Source organism: Schistocerca piceifrons, chromosome 7 (assembly GCF_021461385.2).
Source record: "Schistocerca piceifrons isolate TAMUIC-IGC-003096 chromosome 7, iqSchPice1.1, whole genome shotgun sequence".
In the NCBI taxonomy this organism is placed as follows: domain Eukaryota; kingdom Metazoa; phylum Arthropoda; class Insecta; order Orthoptera; family Acrididae; genus Schistocerca; species Schistocerca piceifrons.
The window spans coordinates 324,822,473-324,850,065 of record NC_060144.1 but is presented as its reverse complement, the minus strand read 5'-3'; the positions used below and the strand labels follow the sequence as shown (position 1 = coordinate 324,850,065).

At 41.8% G+C, this 27,593-nt stretch overlaps 1 non-coding gene across 1 annotated transcript; it reads left to right on the top strand.

The window, feature by feature from the left end:
- The first annotated feature begins 9,142 nt into the window (after positions 1–9,142).
- Positions 9,143–9,217, top strand: Trnas-uga. Its single transcript has one exon. It is a non-coding gene; the product is annotated as a tRNA-Ser (tRNA).
- The last annotated feature ends 18,376 nt before the right edge of the window (positions 9,218–27,593 follow it).

Here is a 27,593-nt window from a genome sequence, read left to right as displayed (position 1 = left end):
CTGAACAGTATTACACAAGTATTTATGTCAGACTAATAATTATAACCATTACAAGTAGTATACGCTGGACGTTCTGGCCGAGTAGGTCTAGGCACTTCAGTCTAGTACCGAGCAACCGCTACGGTCGCAGGTTCGAATCCTGCCTCGGGCATGGATGTGTGTGATGTCCTTAGGTTACTTATGTTTAAGTAGTTCTAAGTTCTATGGGACTGATGACCTCAGATGTTAAGTCCCATAGTGCTCAGAGCCATTTTTGAACCAAGTAGAAATTTTGAGGTTCGTTAGTACCTCCAAGTACACATAACTAGAGCAAGCTATTAATGCTTATTTTCCCCCCGGCTGCAGGTCAGGTGTTGAAATGTGGACGCATGGGTGCAAGACAGTTTAGGGTACACTCACAGAAGTAGTCCATTTATTGGTGCAGTACGACCATGCAGAAAACACGTGTGTGGGAAGACTGTTCGACACAGAAAAAAACAACCAACACAGTGATGAGTATACGTATCTTCACTTTTGCCCATTACACCCTTAATGTACAGTAAATTTTCTGCAGCTGTGATGCTGGGGTTAGTTTTAGCATTTTCTTTGTGGGCTTTTTTTGTCACAGTAAGACATAGCGCGTAAGATCAGTTAGTGTGTTGGTCGCTCTTCAGTGACTCTACATTTGTCTCATAACTCAGGGCAAATGTCTAAATTGATGCCCATATGTTTCTTGAAATCTGTTACTTTCTGGTATTTAGGAAGTTTAACGCAATTGATGTTCCACAAACACAAATATTACTACCATTTACATTCATCGATAATAACTGAACGGAAATTTTCCACTTATCTTTCCTTTTCATTTTTGTAGGAGTAAGACTCCAAACGAAAATATGCCACAGTTAAGATTGCTATGCATATTCTTTCAGAATTCTGACTGGAAATACACCTTATTGTACTTCAACGGGACACTGTGAATAGTTTTGTGTAAATGAGAAGGATTGCCTTGGACTTCTTTAGAATATTGATATACGAACCTAAGTACACTGACTGCGCCTACGTTTTCTTAACTCTTCATATTTTATGTATTTGAAGAACAGCCTGCTCACCGACGCGTATCGTGTAGTACAGAATACAACAACTGAAGCAAAGAGGCTAAGAACAGGCATTTTCACGTGCGAGAGAAGACAAGCGATGTGATTAGAGAAAGCTGATGACAGGCCATGCACAAACGTAGAGATTCCATGTATGGAAGGAACAACTTTTACGTAGAAAAAGAGACACACAGGAATTGTTTGCTTACAAAATAATTTACAGTCCACCGTAATAACATTGGTTTCCAAACGAAATTGCTGGTCGCTTTCGTGGTGAGAGTGAACCATAGCATCTGCTTTATGATGCAGTGACGGCAGATGACGGCTGAAACGGTAATTTCGCTTCGAAATAAGTGTGATAGTACCAGATAATTTATTATTTTTGGATTTGTGATGATGTGGAGCTTTACAGCTGTCAAACAATTGTGAAACTTGTTAGGTGGCAGTGGATTTTTACCATTTCCCAAGGGCATCTCATCGACTAGGCAATTCGACTGATGTGTCACCCAACACATTTTGCTGCATAACAGACTAAATTCGCATGTCAAATGATAATGAAAGAGTGCGTGGCTGACCGGAATACAATTCTAAGTAATCCCCTTTCGAATTTGCATGTACATAAATTTCGGTAGCAGTGCAGACCCCGAATAGCGAGAAGACAAACAGTCACTATCCAACATTTTCGTTTAAGTCACATTTGGAGACCTTTTTTGAAGGATAGGGTGAGTTATAAGTACCGTGGCAGGAAGGGATGAATTGCACTTCTCAACCGAGTCACATAGGGAGAGGTAACCCGTTACATGAAATCTGTTGACAAGAAAGGAGGCTCTCTCTTCGAAACAACGGTTGTCCAACTACTTAATTAACATAGTTCAAGTGTAGTATGTTGCAGAATTCATTTGTGCAGAGTTTACTTCTGCTCTCACTTGTTTGTTTTAACTCACTGGGTACCAAAGGATAGACACCTATAACTACTAGTATAATTATTAGTAAAAACTATTTCTATCCTAAATCATTTTGTAATCAACATGATAGCAAAAACAACATAACAGTACAGCGAATGCATTGTTTGTTCTAAAAGTAGATTACCTACTCTCATTACATTAAATTACTTGGTATAGAAACTCTTCAGGAATCCTCAAATAATTGTTTTTCTGATGTCTAAGCAATACTGTGATTCATACGCCCTATCTTGCAGAGCCAGAACATAAAGACTTCTACACACACTCAGAGCGATTCTAGCTTGCTAAGTGGTGGGGTGCAGACTGTAAGAATGGCTGGTATGTTAGATAAAGGCGACCCTGTCAGAATAGTGAAAATGGTAGCAATTCTGATTAGCTAGTAGTAATTCTGATAAGCAGTCGTCATTAGATAAAGCTGATAGCATATTAGAAAAAGTAGTGATTCTGATAAGCAATTAAAATTACAGAAACCAGCCACAATTCTGTAAATTGTGAGAGAATTCTGATAAGCAATTATAATTAGATGAATCTACTAGGATGGGAAAATGAGCAATTACAGTTAAGTGAACATTCCAGGATTGGCGAAAATGATAGTAATTCTGATAAGCAATGACAATTAGATCAAGTTACCAGGATACAGGAAATGGTACTGATTCTAATCAGTTGATGTCATAGGATGACTACAGCAATTATTTTGACCATGTCTGCAGAGTAAATATTTTGCTTGAAAGTTTGAAAAATATAGAATCTCTTTCACTGCAAGAAAAACACTTGAGCTGATCCAGGAGAATACAGTAAATGCGTCGCACATCTAGAACTAATGGAAACATTAAATTTACAATACACTAGAGCACTTGCCCATGTTTTCTATATTTATTGTTCTTTTCCCTGAGTTCTTTTTCACCACGAGAATAATGTTATATTGTCAGGGAAAATAAAGAGAGCAACAATTTTTTGCAAAATTAAAGTCCTTTAAAAACTTTTTTTTAGATCAGAGACGTCAGATACAACATGAATAATTTTTCTGAAAAGTGTAAAATCTTATAATTGTTTTTTGGCTAGGAGCCAAACCTCGTAAACGTTTAGAGGGACAAATAGCGTCAGACCGGTTCGACATGGCAAACAGTGGTTGGTCTCAACAGTTTCGAGGTATAGGGGTTGGACGAGATCGAGCTGGATGAGCAGCCTGGGACTCGAAAAGACATTTACAGTCGTAATTGAGTGTAACGTAGGGCGCACAAACTTCCCAGTTGGTACATCATGCGAAGGAACGATGTGGGACAGGGGACTAGAAATGAAGCGGAGATGCTAAGTAAACAAGGAGTGTCACGTCAGGAAATTGATGGACTTTGGGAAACAGAAGTGATCGGTGATGAGTCAAGTGGGGGAGTAGCGGAAATCATGAGCGATGATGAGCAGGACGAATTGGTTTACGGGGAACAGCACACAATCGTAGAGGATCGAAGGTCCCAAGATCGGAAAGAACGTAATACCGATATATTGGATGTTAGTGCACCAATACTACGTACAGGGGAGAAAGAATCGGCTGTTGACAAACGAAAAAGGAAAGATTGCATTCAATGGTAACAGGTAAGAAAGACAGTAAACACGACGAAGAACTTGACATCTTGGAATTATTGCAGAAAATGATTTGGGGAATTCCTGTAACTCAAGAAAAAACCTGTCAAGAAATCAAAAACCTCCCAAGAAGTATCAGATAGTCAAAAACAGACCCAACAAGTGCTTCGAAAAAACCGAAAAGAGATTCGAGAGACCAAAGAGGCCCGTTAGGTCGTATAAGAGATTACGCGATTGGCAACCCGCGACGTATTTGAAAAACTGACAACACAACAAGAACACTTGGAGAAAAATATACGTGACGTACAGAAAGAAACTACATAAATCCGAGGCGAACTAAACACATTACGCAAAGAGACTCTAAAGTGAGTCGAGAGGCTAACTCCAAAATAATCGCGACTAGGTCTTCGCGTAGGGCGAGAGGAGCAACAGAAGAAACGGTTGTAAGACAGATAGAAACATGCACCAAGTTACTGAAGGTCAACAACAGAATTCTCACAACTGAATCCAAAAACAAGGACCAATTATAATGGTTGAAATCATAAATATTGCAAAGCTTGGAAGGACCCAATGATACCTGAAGCGTGACTTTGGAGTCATTAAGCCCTTCTGCAACCTCATAAAATTTGATTAAAGCTCTTTTTGCACTAAATACGAGTAAGATACGGAATATTCGAAATGTGGACAGTTGCCAAAGACCACCACACAGTGCTACTGAAAAACGGGGTACATGAAGTGAGAAAGAACGCGAAAAGACATTTACAGTCGTAATTGAGTGTAACGTAGGGCGCACAAACTTCCCAGTTGGTACATCATGCGAAGGAACCAATGATCAAACGTACATAAGAGAAACAGACAATCCGCAGTCAAAATTACGAGACTAACATCAGGTTCAAAACAGAAATGATGATGCCGCAACAAAATCTGATGGGAGATGCGCGCACGGCAACTCATGCAGCGAAGTGTCAAGTCACACCAGAGACAGATACCATACACAATTAATAACGCAATGTGCCCCAAGACACAACACAGAATAGTCTATGACGTGTAACACTCCAGGGACAGATACCTGGTCAGAACAGGGACAGGTACCGCAAACAATTAATAACGCGATGTGCCTCAAGACACAACACAGAATAGTCTATGACGTGTAACATTCCAGGGACAGATACCTGGTCAGACTAGGGACACGTACCCTACACAATTAATAACGCAATGTGCCCCAAGACACAACACAGAATAGTCTATGACGTGTAACATTCCAGGGACAGATACCTGGTCAGATTAGGGACACGTACCGTACACAATTAATAACGCAATGTGCCCTAAGACACAACACAGAATAGTCTATGACGTGTAACACTCCAGGGACAGATACCTGGTCAGACCAGAGACAGATACCGTACACAATTAATAACGCAATTTGCCTCAAGACACAACACAGAATAGTCTATGACGTGTAACACTCCAGGGACAGATACCTGGTCAGACCAGGGACAGGTACCGCACACAATTAATAACGCAATGCCTTAAGACACAACACAGAATAGTCTATGGCGTATAACAATCCGATGGCGTTGGCAAGACAAGGCAGAGAATCAATAACGGGCGCAAATCAAGGACGCGAAAACATATATGTAATAGTAAAAATGCTAGATGCAGTGCAAGTAGACACAGGAAACAGTGTAGATTTAAAACGATGCAGTACGCACCTAGAAAGTCTGCAACAATCGATAGTGGTTCAGTAAGCAGAAGTAACAATATGGCCACAACACGTGGAAGATGGATACAGTGATCGAGTTAGCGTCATACGGTGGAATAACAAATATTGACAATGACCAATCCTTAACTGTCAGGAAGTTAGAGCATTATAAAGAAGATGAAAGCACATTGCATCCACGGATCTCTATATAGTAATTCCCATTAGGTTTACAGGAACATTGGCCACTAGCGTATAAACTGCACTTTATATGTGCTCACATGAAAGATGCTGAAGCAGAAGCCATGCACAGAGTGGCAAGGAATTTCACACCATATGACGATTTTAAAACATTTTTTTCTTAGAATGTGCTGGTCAACTGAAGCACAAAGTCGTATAAGTATGAGTTGCTCCAAAAGGCCGTTTTCGAACATTTTGGGCGGAAGAGTCCAGTGATGCGCACTGATGCGTCTCTGTCGACGAAACTGCCAATTCCGACCAACAGTCCTTAGTAAGAAGAACAGGAGGTAATGTGCAAGCGTTGAAAGGAAATGGAATACATGTATAGCGAAGAAGAAGCACGTAACGAAGTTATCAGAGACAAGTTAAAGGTGATGGACAAAGCTGCAGCGCCGGCCGGAGTGGCCGAGCGGTTCTAGGCGCTACAGTCTGGAATCGCGCGTTCGCTACGGTCGCAGGTTCGAATCCTGCCTCGGGCATGGATGTGTGTGATGTCCTTAGGTTAGTTAGGTTTAAGTAGTTCTAAATTCTAGGGGACTGATGACCTCAGTAGTTAAGTCCCATAGTTCTCAGAACCATTTGAACCATTTGAGCCAAAGCTGCAGCGACCTTGAGTGGCTGTAGGCGTATACGACTTAGACAAAATTTCTTGTTGGTGTGATGAACAGCAGCTAGCTCTAAATGTAGAAAAATCTAAGTTAATGTGGGTGAGTGAGAAACAAAATCCCATGATATTTTGATACACTGTTAGTAGTGTCCTGGTTGACAGAGTCACATCGTTTAAATACCTGGGCGTAATGTTGCAAAGCGATACGAAATGGAATGAGCATGTGAGGATTGTATTAGGAAAGGCGAATGGTCAACTTAAGTTTATTGGAAGTATTTTAGGGAAGTATAGTTCATTCCTGAATATTTCTTGAGTGTTTGGGATCTGTAACATATCAGATCATAGGAAGACATCGAAGAAATTCACAGGCGGACTGCTAGATTTGCTACTGGTAGGTTTGAACAACACACAAGTGTTACGGAAATGCTTCAGGAACTCAAATGGGAATTCCTGAAGGGAAGGTGAAATTCTTCTTTGGGAATGCTATTAAGAAAATTTAGAGAACCAGCACTTGAAGTTGACTGCAGAACGATTCTGCAAAAAAATGGTTCAAATGGCTCTAAGCACTATGGGACTTAACATCTGAGGTCATCGCCGGCCGCGGTGGTCTAGCGGTTCTAGGCGCTCAGTCCGGAATGGCGCGACTGCTACGGTCGCAGGTTCGAATCCTGCCTCGGTCATTGATGTGTGTGATGTCCTTAGGTTAGTTAGGTTTAAGTAGTTCTAAGTTCTAGGGGACTGATGACCAGAGATGTTAAGTCCCATAGTGCTCAGAGCCATTTGAGCCATCTGAGGTCATCAGTCCCCTAGAACTTCGAACTACTTAAACCTAACTAACCTATGGACATCACACACATCCATGAACGAGGCAGGATTCGAACTTGCGACCGTAGCAGCCTCGTAGTTCCGGACTGAAGCGCCTAGAACCGCTTGGCCACAACGGCCGGCACGATTCTGCAGTTTCCAACATACATTGCGCATAAGAACCCCGAAGATACGAGACATTAGGGTTGATATGGAGGCATATAGACAGTCGTTCACCCCTCCTATTTCGAGTGGAACAGGAGAGGAAATAACTAGTGGTGGTATGGGATACCCTCTGCCACGCGGAGTAGCGCTGTAGATGTAGATGTAAACACACTGTGCACCAAACGTTAATGACGATTGGAGTACGTTACATGTGATAATGTCACAAGCGTGCCTTTTTGTCCAGTTCAATATTTAGTTCGGGGTAGCATTCTATAACCTCCTTCGTGTTGTGTACAGCCAAGTAATATTATAATGCTGAACGTCACTTAGGAACGGTTATTCAAGTACGTTAATTAACGTTGTTTAAGTGTAATATATAGCAGAATCTATTTCTGCTGAGTTTAATTTTGTTCTTACCTGTGTGTTTTAACTTATCGGGTAGCAAATTGTTGTCATCTATAACTATCTGGTACCTGGATCAAGATTCGTGGGTCCTTTTTCCAATGAAATTACCAGTAAACCATTTCTATCCTGAATCATTTTATAAACAACATGACAATAGAAACGGTTTACTAGTACAGGAAACGAAAGCTTTGTCTTGAAATCAGCCTTCCTGTCCTTGTTTAATTAAATTACTTGGTAGAACAGACGCTTTCATGAATCCACAGATAACTGTTCTTCCGTTATCTAATCAATTCCACGAGTCATTCTCCCTACTTTGTAGGGTCAGAACACAAACACTTTTACACACAATCAGAGCGATCCTAGCGTGGCAAGTGGTGGAGAGCAGACTGTAAGAATCGCCGTGTACGTTAGAAACGTCATTATAGATGGCCACCAGCTAAATGCTAAATGCAACCGTTTTCGATCAATAAACCGTTACTAAGCTGAAGCAAAGCGTGAGAAGCTTTTCACTACAAGCGGACAACTTCGTTGTAGGTATTGCCAGCATTCCGTTGTGCTGTAAGGCTGCCACGGAAGACAACCAGAGGGACTCTGCTATGAAAAGAATGGCACCCCAGACCATAATCACTCCTCGTTGTCGAGCCGCGAGAGGGGCGACACTCAGACACGTCTTTGGCTGGGATCTCAATGAATGGAGTAGAATTGTCTTCATCGATGATTAAACCCCGATTCCCAGCCGTTTCTGGAATCTTAGTGACTAGAGTATATTGTGATGAGTCGCGGTTCGTATTAAGTCCCGACGCCAAGTGAAATCGTTCCTGGAGACACCCCGGACAGTAGAACCCCTCTATTTGTCATCCACGGCACCCTTACAGCAAAACGGTATGTCGAAGATCTTCTACACCCCGGTTTGTTTTCCATCACGGTAAGCCATCCTGGGCTTATGTTTCAACAAGATAATTCCCACCCGCACATGATGAGAGATGCTGCTACTTGTCCGTGCTTGCCAAAGCCTACACTGGCCACCAAGGTTCTCGGATCACTCAAAAATTAAGAACGTTGGCGGATTACGGGCACCGCCCCCCAACCAGCTCGAAATGTTGATGATCTAATGCGGCAGTTGGACAGAATTTGGCACAATATCCACCAGGAAGACATCCAACAACTTTATCAATCAATTCCAAGCCGAATAACTGCTTGCAAAAGGACCAGACGTGGACCAACGGATTCCTGATTTCCTCAAATTGTGAAGCTCTTTGTCTTGAATAAATTCTTCTTCATGAAACTGTAATTATTTGAAACTTGCTGGCAGATTAAAACTGTGTGCCCGACCGAGACTCGAACTCGGGACCTTTGCCTTTCGCGGGCAAGTGCTCTACCAACTGAGCTTCCGAAGCACGACTCACGCCCGGTACTCACAGCTTTACTTCTGCCAGTACCTCGTCTCCTACCTTCCTACCCCCAGGCTGTGGCTAAGCCATGTCTCCGCAATATCCTTTCTTTCAGGAGTGCTAGTTCTGCAAGGTTCGCAGGAGAGCTTCTGTAAAGTTTGGAAGGTAGGAGACGAGGTACTGGCAGAAGTAAAGCTGTGAGTACCGGGCGTGAGTCGTGCTTCGGTAGCTCAGTTGGTAGAGCACTTGCCCGTGAAAGGCAAAGGTCCCGAGTTCGAGTCTCGGTCGGGCACACAGTTTTAATCTGCCAGGAAGTTTCATATCAGCGCACACTCCGCTGCAGAGTGAAAATCTCATTCTGTAATTATTTGTTTATCCGTACATGTACATCTCATTAACTGACTCCCATCCCACTCTCATAATTCCTTTGTGGTGCATCGTACGTACATTACGCGAAATGACATTGGAGGTAATATAAAGACTCGAACTCATGCGGAGTTTTGCCAACAGTCTTTGCTGGACACCATTCGCAGCTAGAACATGAGTGAGGGGGCAAATAGCAGTAATCCGAGATGTACCCTCCGTCACATACCGTAAGGTGACTTCTGAACTATAGTTGTAAAAATAGTGAAGAAACAGTGCACATGTAGGCCTAGCACTGACTCCTCTTTTGGTAACAAAAGGCCAGTGAGGAACCCTCAGAGAAGCAAGGATCGGTGCGCCCTGCCGATGCCGATGAGAGCAGGATAAACGTGATACTGAGCACGAACAGCGCAGAATTAGAAACAAACGAAGGAAGATTAATGCTTAATCGTCAACTGACGGTGAGACCATTTGAGACGAAGCACAAACTAGGGTGGAGAATGAATTCCACCTTGTCCTCTTAAAAGGAATCCTCTTAGAATTTTCGCTGATCTATTTGATACGATCATGGAATACATTAATATGGATGACTGCATGATGATTTAAATCCCATTCCACCTAAATGAGAAACCAGTGTCTAGAGCATTGAGCCACCTCACTTGGTAAGGCAGGTTGACCAGTCTAAAGGAAATTTCGACTCATATATGTAACGGACCTTACAGTTACAGCTTGTTCAGAATTGCAGTAGGAGCGAGTCGTTCTTTCAAGCAGTGCTTGCTAGTTTCGGACAGCATAGCATGGCAATCACTTCATAATGGCTACTGTACACACCTGTATTGTATTCTTAGATCGTTAATGATTGCAAGGACCGGGCACAAAACTTTAGCAGGCTGAAGTCGACCGACTTCTACCGACATCTTTCCGTAAAGAACTAGGCAGCTTTCGGTCAGGAGATTGTGAGATATTGGTACGTCCATCCTGATGAATGGGTGCTGGAACACTTCCGTTTGTATGATGATAGTTGAGCTTCATTTACTGTGTACTGGATTGTGACATGCTTGCCATTGCTTCCACTGCTGAGAAGCCATCAAAGTCTCAGACGGGGAAACAAAAGTGCTAAGGTGCACAGTGGCAAGACATTGCTTTACCGTTTGAGACTGGCTTCAATATGTCCTACAGTGACAACTGGAAGTGTGTATCTATAGCTACATATACAGGGTGAGGCAGTTAAACGTCAAATATGTTTGAATCTATCTAGATGAACTCTTAAACTGGCAGGAAAACACGACTGAAAATATTAAAGAATCTGAAAGCCGAGTTAATTAGGTACGTCCCATGGTATACTGAACACGTGGAGTGGAGCAATCAGTTGCCCTTCTTACATACAGAATATTTGTCCGCCCCGTTCTTGAATATAGATGTCAAGCATGGATTAGATCATCAAACCAAACGAAAAAAATTCTATCTGCTGAACGGAGGATGCTTCGAATAGCCGGAGACCTATGCTACGACTTCCCGACAAACTCCCTTTACGAACCACTTAAAACGAAGAATATGCTAGACGTAATAAAATAAAAAAAAACAAATCACCAGATTCGGGCTGAGCAGACCACTAATAATGGGCTTGTTGAATTACTCTGACAGCAAGATCGTATAACATTTATTTTTCCGAGATTCAAATATGGACTTCCTCCCTATATTATTCTAGAAGTAATATCGAATTCACTCCAACAGAATACGCTGGGAAACGAAGAAATCAGTGTAACTGTCAACAGACCAAGAACACCTACAAGGATTTGGGATTACGTAGAAGCTTGATATAGAAAGACCAGCTTACTGAGCAAATTGACTTCAGTCAGCTCCTACAGAAGAAGGCAATATTCTCTACATCGACTAGATTTTATGTATTTTCATCTTCTACAGAATCCGACGGAAATTTTCTACACTAACAAAATTGCTATATCACAATATAACACTATCAAGACTACTGAGACAATATGAAGATAAATAAGCCGAACAACAAGCAACCAATCCCAGTTGGTGTTTTTTCGACTGACAGGATATTCCCTCAGCCGGAAGGCAAATGCCGGGATTTGGAACGAAGGAAACTTGATGAGTAACATCTTTAGCTTAACCATCATGCAATTACAAATCCTACAAAATTAAACAAGCACCCAACTGTCCTGAATATATGGTGTCACAACAACGCAAACAACTATTCTCCACCCAACTGTCGCAAGTCATTTGTGTCGCAACAGCTAAACTACAACTATTATGATGAAAATGCCATGCTCTCCAACAGCCCAGCATCTCCTTCAGAAGAAAAAAAAAAGTCAAGAATGTTAAATATGTCGATGTTCGGTTTTCGTTAAATTATAGTGGAAAATGTGGTGAATTGCTTGCTATTTGCAAGTAATTTTTATCGTTTATAGTCTCCAAATTACGACACCGAGCTTTTTTTGTAATGGAACTATATGCTTTTTTCTGTGGAATTTGAATGAAGCTTCTAAAGAACTTTCAGCGACAGGAGACGTATGGGACTCGATCAAATAGTATCAATATAACAACGTCACAGGCCACTGTCACACGGTCAGAAGAGATTTCAGAAACGTCTGCCCTGTTATGCCAAATGTAAGCAAACATGTAACTCTGGTACATTTCGTGTGTTTATCATAGCTGTTCACCAATCGCTCAAAATGTAGAGCTTGCCACAGGTAAAAATATGTAAGTGTTAAGCTTGAAAAGTGTGCAGCCCATTTTGCGTTTCTTGAGTGACCGTCCCAGGGCTCTCCAACTGTTCTCTTAAGAAATTTGTCATTATATGTGCAGAATGGGATGGACGTCTGTCATGTTGGTATCACACTGACTGCCCAATGTCAAGCGGGCTGCATTACAATAACTGTGGCAGCAACATATCTTAGGAACCCGATATTCCTGAATGAATTTAGATTCCCTGCCAAGACTGACTTACTCAGGGTTTGTAAATTATGCTTTTGCTTCAAAAAACTTTTACATAGATATTTCACATAACGTTGCAGTTTATGCAGGCAATATTCGGGAAACTGTAACTAATTTTGGATGTCATTTCCTTTAATCTGTAGTTGCAGTGAAATATAAGGAGGATAAAATGTGATGGAATGTACTGTACGCTGAACCCTTGTTTAGTTGATTTTTCTCGTACTTCAGAGATGCCTCTTAGTGACACTTGCACTGTGTCTGACATGCTGCTGAAATGTTACTTTGAGCCGGCCGTTGTGGCCGAGTGGTTCTAGGCGCTTCAGTCGGGAACCACGCGACCGCAATGGTCGCAGGTTCGAATCCTGCCTCGGGCATGGATGTGTGTGATGTCCTTTGGTTGGTTTAAGTAGTTCTAAGTTCTAAAGTTCTAGGGGACTGATGACCTCCGATGTTAAGTCCCATAGTGTTCAGAGCCATTTGAACCATTTTTGTTACTTTTCTTTTTCTTCTATCAGGTACTCTTTTCCTTTTCCTTGGTGTATTATATTCTCCACACTTCCAGGTCTTATTACTTTTTGTTATAATGTTTGCAAAACAGAATGAGCTTGGCACGATCTGGAACTCTTCAGCATACAACCGCACCAATGACATTTACCATAAACAATTTTCACTTTTTGGACTGTTGTACATAGTTTGAATGGCTCGACAGCTTTAAGTGCATTTCATCTGCTCGTTACACCAGCAGAACGCAAACAGATAAACTTTCAGCACAAAGGTAAACACAAGAGCCATTCATGAGTTACGTGTTGGCTTACATTTGATATAATAGGTCAGGCGATTATCGAACATCTTTTCCTTACGGGAGGACGGTAGTTTGTGGTAGTGTTATGTTAATACTATCGGATCAAGTACAATACGTGTTATGTCACTTAAGTTCTCTTACAAGCTTCTTTCAAATGAAACAAAAAAAGGATACATCCCTTTAAAAAAGTAAATAACAATAAGCAGCTTAGTAGGTGTCGTAATTCTGCGGCTATAAACAAAAAATTTACTTGCAAATTTCAGGACTGTTCGTCCAGCCGGCACCATTTAGGGGCAGATGTTTGCGTGTGTATGTGTGTATGCTGCCCTAGCTCTCAAAAGGATGACTACGAAGACTAGCAAGTTTTCGTTCTTTTGTGTGTGTCTATCGACGACTCATCGCTTCTGCTTGTCCGTGAGCGGTCTACTTTAATCTTTCCTACAACGAAAAGACCATAGTGATAGTCATACCTGCATGGAGAGTTGCTGTCTACACAATTACAGTGCCCGGATAGTTCCTGCGGTGCACCATGGCTTTCAGGTGATGCTACTGAATCAAACCCCGGGATCAAATTAATAGATCGCGCTGGCTACAGAATGGAACCACCTCCACCAGTCCTATGAACTGCCCACCCATCGTGTAAGACAGGCCGTAAAAAACGAAGAATGGTGAGTCGGTTAGACTTCCACTTGAATCACCAGTATAGTTACTGTTAAAAAATGATTGTCCTACTTTTCTTAAAGAGACTCGGTGCCATACCTAGGTTAGTTTGACCTCAGTATACATGATTATTCAAAATCCAGCGTTGTCACATGGCTTTTAATTGGAATGGGCTGCACTCACGCTCGTGATGTCAACTGACGAGCTACTTGCCCGAGAAATAGCCTCCCAAAGCCCTGGAGAGTTGACAACAGCCGGTGGAGCAGTGTGCTGTATCCATGTACCGTGGCTGTTCGTTCAGACATAGCATAGCCTGAATGCAGACTCAGTAAGTCCCCCGAACTTGCATATTTCTTGAATAATCATTTTTCTGACTTGTTTTATGCTGCGTACCACGAGTTCTTCTCCTGTGACAACATATACATCTCACAGAAGCATTTGCAACCAATGTCCTTAATTATTTTCTGTGTCTCCCTTACAGACATTACCCTCTGCAACTCCCTAGTACAACGGAAGTTATTCACTGACCGCTTCCTCGTGTGAATGTTCTCCATATGTTCCTTTCTTCGTCGACTCTGCGGAGAAACCTTCTTATCCTTTACCTTATTAGTCCACCTAATTGTCAACATCCTCTTGTGGCACACCAACCCAAACGCTTCCCTTCTCAAATTTTCCTGATTTCCCACAGTCACGATTCTCTACAACACAGTGCTCCAGTCCAAACGTACATTCTAAGAAGCTTCTTTCTCATATTAAGATCTACGGATTGTAGTAGTGAACTTCTCTTTTTATTTCCTTCACTGTACAGCCTGAATTCTAAGAGCGAAAGATTGCCATTCCTGCCTTATATCCAATTTTAATCCAGGCACTCCGTACTTGGTCTTCCAGTCTTATTGTTCCCTTATGATTCAAATACATACTGTACATCACCCATCTTTTCCTGTAGCTCTCAGATATTTTTAAGAGAGTTTCGAACATCTTACACCCTTTTAAACTGTCGTTATCACTCTTCTGTATATTATTCTTGTCAGCCACTTGAATGCATTAACTGTTAAGCTGTTTTTGACATTGTTTTCACCCTTATATATTCTTGCTGCCTTCGGAATTGTGTGCAACATATTTTTTTCGTATGTCTGGTGGTGTGTCTTCAGCTTCATAGGTTCTATAAACCAACTTTATTAGTCATTTTTATGCTACTTCCCCTAATTATTTTAGAAATATCGAAGGAATGTTGTATCTCCTAACTGACGTGTTTGATCTGAAGTGATTCCAAGATCAGTCAAATTTTTACTCAGATACTGGGCCCTTACGTCTTCCATATCAACTCCCTCTCCTCCTATCACATCTTGAACAAGTCTCCACCCCCGCTAACCCTCACCCCTCGTGGAGGTCTACAGTATTTCCTTTCTATGTGCTTCCTCGTCTGTTGTTGGTAGTGGAGTTCCCTTTCCACTCCTGATGTTACAGCCCTTTTAATTCAGATGTTTGTGTAGACTTATACTGAATCGCTCATTCTAACGAGAATTTCTTTTCCAATTTTAGCTGCATTCCCTGCTCTTCCTTTTAATTCCTGCATGATTTATGTTGGTGAATTCCTATTCTTCTCAAATTATTTTTTTCTTCCTCTTCACGGCGTTTAATTGAAGCATTTGTTTCATTGCCGAAGGCTTCTTTGCAGCAATCTTCCTTGTACCTATATGTCTTTGTCCACCTTCTGCGATTGCCCTTTGTAGAGATGTCCGTTCCGACTCAACTGAACAGCCTACTGTGGTATCCACAATGGCATTATCTATAGTCTTAGAAAACTTAAAAAGCGTCTTGTGATTCCTGAGTACTTCAACATCCCACTTCGTATCACAAGTATTCTTCCGGAAGAACGTCTTAAAGTTGATTTCACACTTCATAATTATTAAATTGTGTTCTTTATCTATATCTGCTCCCGGATATGCCACATAATCGAATATTTTGGTTTCGGAATCTGAATGTCGTAAATCCAGCAGGAATACTCCCATTTCTCTGGAATATTTCAAAGTATACTTCCTACTCATGTGATTCTTGAACACTGTATTCTGTATACTAGGTAAAATTTATCGCATTACTTTATCTTTCTGCTCTTTCGTCCCTAATACCAAGCCCACATTCTCCCTCAAACCATCCTTCAATTCCTTCCCCTAATTGTCCTTTTCTTTTCTTCTTTGAGTCATCAGACTGGTTTAATGCGGCCTGCCACGATTTTCTCTCCTATGTTAACCTCTTCATCTCTGAGTAGCACTTGCAACATACATCCTCAATTGTTTGCTGGATGTATTCTAATCGATGTCTTCCTCTACAAATCTAGTCCACTACAGTTCCCTCTAGCACAACGGAGGTCATTCCCTCAAGTCTTAAGAGATGTCCTATCATCCTGTCTCTTTGTCAGTGTTTTCCACACATTCCTTTCCTCTCAGATTCTGCGCAGAACCCCCTCATTCCTTGCCTTTTAGTCCACCTAATTTTCAATATTCGTCTTTAGCACCACGTCACAAATGCTTCGATTCTCTTCTGTTATGGTTTTCCCACAGTCCATATTTCACGACCATACAATGCTGTGCTCCAAACGTTCATCCTCAGAAATTTCTTCCTCAAATTAAAGCCTACGTTAGATATTAGTAGTCTTCTCATTGTCTGGAATGCCCTTTTTAATACACCCTTTTTAATCCTAGCACTTCATTCTTGGTCGTTCACCCTTATCACTTCCTCTTGGCTATTGTATATATTGTATTTTACCCGTCTCTCACTATAACTTACCAATATTTTTCTCAGATTTTCGAACATCTTACAATATTTTACATTGTCGAAAGCCTTTTCCAGGTCGACAAATCCTGTGAAAGAATACCGATTTTTCTTTAGTCTCGCTTCCATTATCAACCTCCACGTCAGAATTACCTCTCTGGGGCCTTTTCCTTTCCTAAAGCCGAACCGATCGCCATCTAATATATCCTCAATTCTGTTTTCCATTCTTCTGTATATTATTTTGTCAGCAACTTAAAGGCGTGACTGTTAAGCTGATTGTGCCACCATTCTCACACTTGTCAGATCTTGAAGTTGTGGATGATATTTTTCCGAAAATCAGATGGTGCGTCATCAGACTCATACATTCCACGTACCTACCTGAATAGTCGTTTTGTTGCCACTTTCTCAAAAGATTTTATAAATCCTGAGGTAATGTTATCCATCCTTTCTGCCTTATTTAACATTAAAGCCTCCAAAGCTCTCCTAAATTCCGATTCTAATACTGGATCCCCCAAACCTTCCAAATCAACTTCGGTTTCTTCTTGTATTACATCAGACAAATCTTCCCCCACATTGAGGCCATCAATGTAATCTTTCCACTTATCCGCTCCCTCCTCTGGATTTAACAGTTGAATTTCCGTTGCACTTTTAATGTTACCACCCTTGCCTTTGATTTCACCAAAGTTTATTTTGACTTTCCAACATGCTGAGTCAGTACTCCCGACAATCACTTCTTTTTCGTTTTTCCGTACAGCCATTTCGTCTTAGCTTCCCTGCACTTCTTCTTTATTGCATTCCTCAGTGACTTGTATTTCTGTATTCCTGAATCTCCCTTGTATTTCCTTCTTTCGCCGATCAACTGAAGTATTTCTTCTGTTACCCATGGTTTCTTTGCAGCTACCTTCTTTGTACTTATGATTTTGATTCCAACTTCTGTGATTTCCCTTTTTAGAGATGTCCATTCCCCTTCAAGTGTACTTCCTGAATCTCCCAGGACATTCTTGTACCTCATTCTTTCGTCGATCAACTGAAGTATTTCTTCTGTTACCCATTGTTTCTTTGCAGCTACCGTCTTTGTACTTATGATTTTGTTTCCAACTTCTGTGATTTCCCTGTTTAGAGATGTCCATTCCTCTTCAAGTGTATTGCCTACAGAACTAATACATATCGCTGTAACTATAGCCTTAGAGAACTTTAAACGTATCTCGTCATTTCTTAGTACTTTCGTATCCCACTTCTTTGTGTATTGATTCTTTCTGACTAATCTCTTAAACTTCAGCCTATTCTTCATCACCATTACATTGCGGTCTGAGTCTATATCTGCTCTTGAGTAAGCCTTACAATCCAGTATCTGATTCGAGAATCTGTGTCCGACCATGACGTAATCTAACTTTAAGCTTCCTGTATAGCCCGGCCTTTGCAAATATACCTTCTCCTCTTGTGATTCTTGAACGGGGTATTCGCTATTACTAGCTGAAATTTATTGCAGAGCTCAATTAGTCTCTCTCATTCCTTGTCCCAAGCCCATATTCTCTTAAAGTCTTCTCTTCTGCTCCTTCAACTACAACTGCATTCCAGTCCCCCATGACTATTAGATTTTCATCTCTCTTTACGTGGTGTATCACCCTTTCAAAATCCTGACATACTCTCTGTATGTCCTCCTCTTCAGCTTGCGACGTCAGCATATATACCTGTACTATCGTCGTCGATTCTGATAGGGAGAATCCTATCACTGAACTTTTCACAGTAGCGCACTCTTTGCCCTACTTTCCTGTTCTTAACGAACCCTACTCCCGTTGTACCATTTTCTGCTACTGCTACCTTTCACTACAACATGATTATTAGATTTTCGTGTCACTTTAAATACTGAATTACCCATTCAATATCCCCAGATAATCTCTGCACCTTTTTGCCTTCTGCTTGTGACGTCGACGTGCATATATGGCGTTGGTTTGCTGCCGCTAGTCATGAGGGCAACCCTGTCACAGCACTGCCACAGACTCTCTCTCTCTCTCTGATCTACCTTCCTAATCGTAATAAATCTTGGTCTTCTTAAACCATTTCATAGTACGGTTGTTGATATTACCTACACTCGCCTGATGAGAAATCCTTGCCGGCCGGAGTGGCCGTGCGGTTCTAGGCGCTACAGTCTGGAGCCGAGCGACCGCTACGGTCGCAGGTTCGAATCCTGCTTCGGGCATGGATGTGTGTGATGTCCTTAGGTTAGTTAGGTTTAATTAGTTTTAAGTTCTAGGCGGCTAATGACCACAGAAGTTAAGTCGCATAGTGCTCAGAGCCATTTGAACCATTTTTTGAGAAATCCTTATCTTCTTAGCACTTCACTCCGCTGACCACCACTCTATCTAGATTCAACCTTTGCATTTTCCTTTTAAAATTTTCTAGAATCCCCAACCACAATCCCGCTTCGTTCAGTAGAACGTCACCCTTTGGTTGGCTATTTGATCCTTCTTCATGATCGTCTCTCCAATGGCGGCAGCCTCCCACGGATCCGAATGGGTGACCAGTCCGGAACCTTTTGCCAATGAAGAGATCATTATGACATTCTAAAATACAAACCACTTCTCATGTGGATACGCATTATCTGTCTTTAATACAGTGGTTCCCATTGCTTCTGCATCCTCATGGCGTTGCTGATTTTTTTGCGCTTTTTATGTGCAGTTTTGCACTTCCCCTCTTTTTTTGGCAAGACTTCTGGTAGAATGGGGTGCGTGTTTATACCGGAAGTCATCGGCCGCAGTTGCTATTATCTGCAGTTCTGCACCCAGAAAGCAAGAGGTTGCCGTGCACTTCCCCTCTTTTTTTGGCAAGACTTCTGGTAGAATGGGGTGCGTGTTTATACCGGAAGTCTTCGGCCGCAGTTGCTATTATCTTTATTCTAAAATAACTCAGAAGCTGGGACTGAACAATGGACCCACGACGTTTCGATTACTAGTCCAAAACCTACCATTAGACGACGGGCTCCAATTCACCTCTAATTCTACCCATTACATTCGAAAGTATGACCTGCGACACTTTACGGTAAAGTGCGGTTGAGGCAAGTCAAACCACTAAGATCGAAGGAAATGATGAAACTAACATTGATGGAATCTGTTGATTCCTTGAGTACATACACTGCTAATTTAAGAATTTATGACATTATTCCTCAAAATTTCTATTATTGTACTGCAACTTAAAACTAAATAATTTATATCTAATGGTTTTTAAGTATATTGAATCCATCCGATCATACCATCAGAACTGATTTTCCTGACACAAAAAGGACGAGCAACGCTCAGGAAATGCCGGAACTGAATTTCACGTTGGTGTTCACGTATTCCCAACCAATAACTCAGAGTATCACATTTTATGATATCTCTCCACCAAATGGGCTCCGCCAGTTACCAACTTCTTTATCTCACTTTTCTCTCTCCTCACGATATTAATAGCGGAAATTCTATTATTTTCTAACTCGTAAACCATCTTTTTTGAGTCATAAATCTTCTGACTGGTTTGATGCCGCCTGCCATGAATACCTCTCCTGTGCCAACCTCTGAATCTCAGAGTAGCACTTGCAACCTACGTTCTCAGTTACTTCCTGGATGTATTCCAATATTTGTTTCCTCTGCCGTTTTTACCCTTTACAGTTCTCTCTAGTACCATGGAAGTTATTGCTTGGTGTATTAACACATGTCCTGTCATCTTGTGCCTTCATCTTGTCAGTGTTATAAATATATTCCTGTCATCTCCGATTACTCACAGCACTTGCTCATTCCTTACCTTATTGCCCCTCTAATTTTCAACATTCCTCCGTAGTATATGATCTCAAATGCTTAGATTCTTTTCTCTTTCGGTTTTCTCACCGTCCATGACTCAGTATGATACAATGTTGCGCTCAAAACGTACATTCTCAGGAATTTCTTCCTAAAATTAAGGCCAATGTTTGATACTAGTAGACCTATCTCCACTAGGAATGCCCTTTTTTCCAATGTTAGTTTCCTATTGCGGTCCTCTTATCTCCATTCGTCATAGGTTATTTTGCCACCTCGGCCTCAGATTTACTCTCAGCCCATACTGTGTACCCATTAGACAGTTCATTCCAAAGAGCAGATCGTGTAATTTTTCTTCACTTTCACTGATGATATTAATGTCATCAGCGAATCTTATTTTCAATTTTAATTCCATTCTTCAATCTTTCTTTCATTTCCATCATTGCTTCTTCGATGTATAGATTGAACAGCAGGGGTGAGAGACTATTTCCCTGTCTTGCATCATTTTCAATTCGATCGTTTCGTTCTTGGTCTTCCACTCTTATTATTCCCTTTTGGTTCTTGTATATGTTGCATATTACTCATGTCTCCCTATTACTTACCCTGTTGTCCACAGAAATTCCAACATCTTGAACCATTTGACATCGGCGAACGGCTATTCCAGGCCGAGAAATCCTATCAGTGTGTCTTGATTTTGCTTTAGTCTTGCTTGCATTATCAACCGAGAAATCAGAACTGCGTGCGTGGTATCTTTACCTTTCCTCAAGCCAATTGCCCCTCATTCTTCTGTATATTATCCTTGTCAGCAACTTGGATGCTAGTGCTGTTAAGCTGGTCGTGCGATAACTCTCACACTAAAGAGTTCTTGCTGTTTCGAATTGTGTGGATGATATTTTTCCGAAAGTCGGCTGGTATATCGCCAGTGTCAGACGTTCTACGCACCAACGTAAACAATAGTTTTGTTGCCACTTAGATATTCTGTTGGAATGTTATCTGTTCCTTCTGCCTTACTTCATCTTCAGCCTTCCAAAGCTCTTTTAAATGCTAATCCTAATACTGGATCTTCTTCCATATCGACTCTTGTTTCTTCTTCTATCATATCAGGTACACTATGCGCTCAAAAGTATCTCGACACCTGGCTGAAAAAGACTTAAAAGTTCGTTGCATCCTCCATCAGTGATGCTGGAATTCAATATGGTGTTGGCCCGCCCTTAGCCTTGATGACAACTTCCACTCTCGCAGGCATACGTTCAACCAGGTGCTGGAACGTTTGTTGGGGAATGGCTGCCCATTCTTCACGGAGTGCTGCACTGAGGAGGGGTATCGATGTCGGTCGGTGAGGCCTGGCACTAAGTCGGAGTTCCAGAACGTCCCAAAAGTGTTCTATAGGATTCAGGTCAGGCCTCTGTGCACGACAATCCATTACACGGATGTTACTGTAGTATAACCACTCCGCCACCGGCCTTGCATTCTGAACCGGTTCTCGGTCGTGTTGAAAGATACAATCGCTATCCCCGAATTGCTCATCAACAGTAGGAAGCAAGAAAGTGCTTATAATATCAATGTAGGCCTGTGCAGTGATAATGCCGCGCAAAACAACAAGGGGTGTAAGCCCCCTCCATGGTAAACACGACCACACCATAACACCACCACCTCCGAATTTTACTGTTGGCACTACACACGCTGGCAGATGACGTTTACCGGGCATTCACCATACCCACACCCTGACAACGGATCGTCACATTCTGTACTGTGATTCGTCACTCCACACAACCTTTTTCCACTCTCCGATCATAAAGTGAGGCGGCGTTTGGCATTTACCGGCGTGACGTGTGGCTTATGAGCAGCCGCTCGACCATGAAATCCAAGTTTTCTCACCTCCTGCCTAACTGTCGTAGTACTCGCATTGGATCATGATGCAGTTTCGAATTACTGTGTGATGGTGTGGGTAGATATATACCTGTTACACATTACAACCCTCTTCAATTGTTGGCAGTTTCTGTTAGTCAACAGACGAGGTAGGCCTGTACGCTTTTACACTGTACGTGTCCTTTCACGTTTGTATTTCACTATCACATCGGAAACAGTGGATTTAGGGATGTTCAGATGCGTGGAAATATCTCATATAGACGTATGACGCAAGTGACACCCAATAACCTGACCACGTCCGAAATCCGTGAGTTCGGCGAAGCGCCCCATTCTGCTCTCTCACGATGTCTAATGACTACTGAGGTTGCTGATATGGAGTACCTGGCAATAGGTGGCAGCACAATGCACCTAACATGAGAAATGCACCTAATGCACAATGCACCTAATATGTTTGTTTTTTCGGGGTGTCGGGATACTTTTGACCACACAGTGTAAGCCTTCCCTTCGTCCTGTCCGATCTCTCCTCTGAATTTAACAGTGAAATTCCCATTGAACTCTTTGCGTTACCACCCTTGCTTTCAATTTCACCAAAGGTTCTTTTGACTGTATACTGAGTCAGTCCTTCCGACAGTCATTTCATTATCGATTCCTTCACATTTTGATGCACCCGTTTCGCCTTACCTTACCTGCACTTCCCATTTATTTCATGCATGTTACTTGTATTTCTGTTAGCCTGTATTACCCTCAACATTTTTGTACTTCCTTCTTTCGTCGAGCATTCGAATTTCTTCTGAAACCGTCGCGTTCTCTACAATTACCTTCTTTGTACGTATGTTTTTCAAACTTCTGTGATTTCCTTTTATAGAGATGTCCATTCCTCTGCAACTGAACTGCCTAATGAGTTATTCCTTTTCATACTACCCATAGCTTCAAAGAAGATATAGCGTCTCTTCATTCCATAGTTCCTCCGTATTTCGGTATTCTTTGCGTATTGATTCTTCTTAAATTTCAGCTTGGTCTTCATCAGTACTAAAGTCTGAACTGAGTCTATATCTGCTCCCGGATACGCCTTACAATCCAGTATCTGATTTCGGAATCTCTGTCTGACCGTGATCTACTCTGGCTGAAATCTTCCCGTATCTCTTACCTTTTTTCAAGTATATCTTCTCCTCTTGTGATTCTTGAATAGAGTATCAGCTATTACTAGCAGAAATTTATTGCAGAACTCAATTAGTCTTTCTCGTCTTTCATTCCTAGTACGAAGCTTATAGTATCCCGTAACCCTTTCTTCCACTCCTTCCCCTACAACTGCATTCCACCACATTCCAGTTCCCCATGACTATTATATTTTCATCTCCAATTACCCACTCAATTATCCGTTCAATATCCTCATGTACTTTTGTTGTGGACTGGCAAGACAGCCAATCCACAGTGACGGGTAGCCGAAAGGCACGCGTTTAAGCTCACGCAGGCTGGCGTGAGGTCTGGAACAGTTAAAGGAGTTGAGTCTAGTAAAAAAGGTACATAGCTGCTGGAATACTTAACTTTAATCCATAATTGGTGAACATCGGTCTGACGGTACATGCATCACAAGATAAATAGCAATTGATAATGGCGCCTTGTTAGGTCGTAGCAAATGACGTAGCTGAAGGCTATGCTAACTATGGTCTCGGCAAATGAGAGCGTAATTTGTCAGTGAACCATTGCTAGCAAAGTCGGATGTACAACTAGGGCGAGTGCTAGGACGTCTCTCTAGACCTTCCGTGTGGCGGCGCTCGGTCTGCAATCACTGATAGTGGCGACACGCGGGTCCGACGTATACTACCGGACCGCGGCCGATTTAAAGGCTACCACCTAGCAAGTGTGGTGTCTGGCAGTGACACCACAACTTTCTCTATCTGTTCATCTTCGGCTTTTGACGAGGTGGGTATACCTGAACTATTGATGACGATGTTGGTTCACTGTCGGATTTGAAAACAAGCCTATCATTGAACTGTTCACAATAACTCGCTCTCTGCTATGCTTCCGTTATACCATTTTCAGCTGATCTGATGTTACTCTAAACTCATCCCGCTAGAAATCCTCGTCTTCTTTCCGTTTCACTTCACTGAAACCCGCTATGTCTAGATTCAGCTTTTGTACTTCTCTTTTCAGTTTTTTTTTAGCTTCCCTACCACATTCCTTTCATTGGTTATTCAATATTTTTCTCATAGTCAACTTCTCCTTGGCAGTCCCCTCTCGGAAATTCAAATGGGGACCTATTTCGGAATCTTTTGCCTGTGGAGAGATTATCACGACACATTTTTCTGTTACAGGCCACAAGTCCTCTGGATACACATTATGTGTCTTTAATGCAATGGTTTCCACTGCCTTATTCATCCTCAAGTCGTTGATAATTGCGCATTCTTCCACCTTTGTGGGCAGTTTTCCCCCCTAAGGGCCGGAGGTTGCCCTTATCCTCTGTCTTCTTCTCCGTCCTCTTTGACAAGGCATTTGGCAGACTGAGGTTGGCATCTTACACCGAGGCGGTGGTGAGGCTCGAACCTCGACCTAAGACTTTCTGACCACTATTCAAAGACGCGACCCCTAGATCACGGGTGCAACATACACTTACAAACAGCCTAAGACTGTCTGAGGATTTCCAATCTCTTTAGCGAACTGCCCAACCTATATCCATCTCTGAAACAGCAACCACTTTATTGCATGCATTGTGTTCAACCTTCCAATGCCTCGAAACAACGTACTTAAACAGTGTACAAACCTAAATTCTTTGTAATCTGCCTACCACAGTTTACTGACTACTATGTGCTACAAACCATCGTGCCTATTTCCCGTCAGCTCTGCAGCTATGTCTCAACCAAATTACCTCGCAGTGCAACCAATGGGTCCTCAACATATAAACCACCCAAAACGCAGACGATAATTACTATAAGAACTAGACACAATCTTTGCCTCCTTGATGTTCTGATATGTACAAGGCAGAGCAGAGGAAACGCATGTTTTTTGAACTGCTAGTACGCGGCTACGAGAATGAATGTTGGCAGACTGCCCATACAATACAGTTTCAGTCGCTATGGAGCGTTGGACCGTAGAGCATTGTGTGTTCGTTGTCGAGCAGTACATTCGAAACAATGATTCAGTAGTAACAGTGCAACGTCTTTTCCGTCAAAATTTTAAGAGTTGGACGTCGAGGTGCAGTTCCCGATCGAAATACTGTACTCCGAAGGATTGCAGCGTTTAGAAGTACTGGATCTGTGATGAAAAAGAAATCACCTGGTCTTTCCCGTTCAGTTCGTACTCCGGAAAATGCCGACCGAGTGAGAACGGCAGTTGTTGCTAGTCCGAAATGATCGGCTAGACGACAGGCTGTAGCGCTGGGTATGTGACGTCATTCCGTTCACCGCATCTTACATGATGATCTTAAGTTCCACCCGTACAAGACAATGATCGTCCAGCAGATTAGTGAAGGGGATTTTGTGCAGCGTAGAGAGTTTTGTCGCGTAATGGACGAAATTTGTACGGAAGATATAGATGCTACAGACTTCAAGAGTGATGTAGCACATTTTCATGTAGACGGTGACGTCAATGTTCAAAATTGTCGGTATTGGGCGCCGGACAACCCACATGAATTACACCAAAGGCCTCTCCACAGTTTAAAAGTAACAGTGTCGTGCTGCATTTCAAAGATGGGAATTGTTGGACCCTATTTTTTTGAAGAGGAAAGAACTGCAAACTCCAGTTACTGTGACATCAGTGCGCTACGTTAAAATGTTAAACATCTTTCTTCGTCCAGAAATTGGAAGACGTCAAATGAACATGAAAGAAAAATAGTTTCATCAGGACGGTGCTACAGCTCACACGGCGAGAGCATCCATGGAAGTCGTTCGACAAATGTTCCCAGAACATGTTATTTCTGATAGGGTGATGTTTACTGCCCCCCTCGCTCATCCGATTTGTCGATGTGCGACTTCTTTTTGTGGGGTATTTAAAATCAAAAGTCTACATGAACAAGCCTCACACAATCGAAGACCTGAAGAATTCCATTCGTCAGGAAATTGAAGCCGTGCTGAATGAAATGTTGGAGAGAGCCATGCGTAACTTTCGGAATAGGATACAAATTTGTACCCAGCAAGAAGGACGTCATCTCTAAGACATTATTTTTCGAACCTAATGAAACTATGTATATTTCAAAACTGTATTAAAAAAGTCTATTACTTAATGCTTGTTTTTATTATTTTTATCAAACCGTGTCGCAGTCATTCAATAGTGAAAAATATGCGTTTCCTCAGCTACACCCTGTATTTGCGACTTTCCTGTCCAATTAACGAACACAGTGAGCTACTACAAATACTCGTAGTAAATTAATAAACACCTAACATTCATCATCCAGAAATTCTAAAACACACTTAAACTAATAACCGACATAGTCTATCGATCCCCCAACCACAGTCTATTCTTGCAAGACCTTAAGCCTAGCTACGTTTCGTATTCCAATGTTTAATGGAATTCCACACCACCAAAAATGTCACTCCCCGCAAAACATAGTGTATTTTGAAATTCACTCAATTAAGGAAATTTTTCCTGTTGTCAGTATTAAAATAAAATAGAAAGTGTACTTCATCGAAAATGATTTTTGTGATCTACTTCATTTCTTTGCAAAAACTTCACACAGAACGAGGGCTGCATAAATTGAATTAGAACACCTGAGCATTACCAATTCTGCTCGGGACCCAAACGCCTATAACATGCTTTTACTGCAGCCGGTATCAGATCAATATCATCCCTGAATATCGTTTAGGTGGTCTGTCGTTTTCATTTGAATAAATAATTTGAGAACACCCTGTAACTAGTAGCAGCGATACTTCTCGACTGCATGGAAGTATATGTTCCTCTGTAAGAGTCATCAGCAGTAACGTCCATGAACTTTTCGCTTGAAAATGTCCGTTTCACAACCAGCCAAATTACTTCGTATCAGAAAGACGTATTTTATTAAGGACGTCTTTCAACATGAAACAAATGTATTTTTTCGACACCCACATCATTACATCGTTCCGCGTCGTTATTTGTGAAAGGAAACGAAATAGCTTCTTGTTTCAGTACAGAGAGTATTTCACATTCCGTGTGTTCTGTAGCCGAGAAGGTGAATTTCCAACGTTAATGACTCTAACTTGTCACACATAAAATAACGGGCAACAGAACTGCCTCTTCATCTTTGGTGACTCTGTGTAGACGGACGCAGTAGCACAAGGTAAAGCAGGCTTCGCAAACACAGGTAGAAGCATGTATGGTTAGTGGATAGTCCTAATAACTAGCCGTCTGCGCGTAAGCAGGATATCGTTTCTAAAATTTTAATAACCTCGGATGCGGATTCGGATTTCAGTTGTCTTATCCACGCAGACTTCTAAAGGCACATAATGATTTTTGAACCAACGTCTTATTTCTAGCATCGTTTTTAACCAGTTTATTTTCTTAATTGTT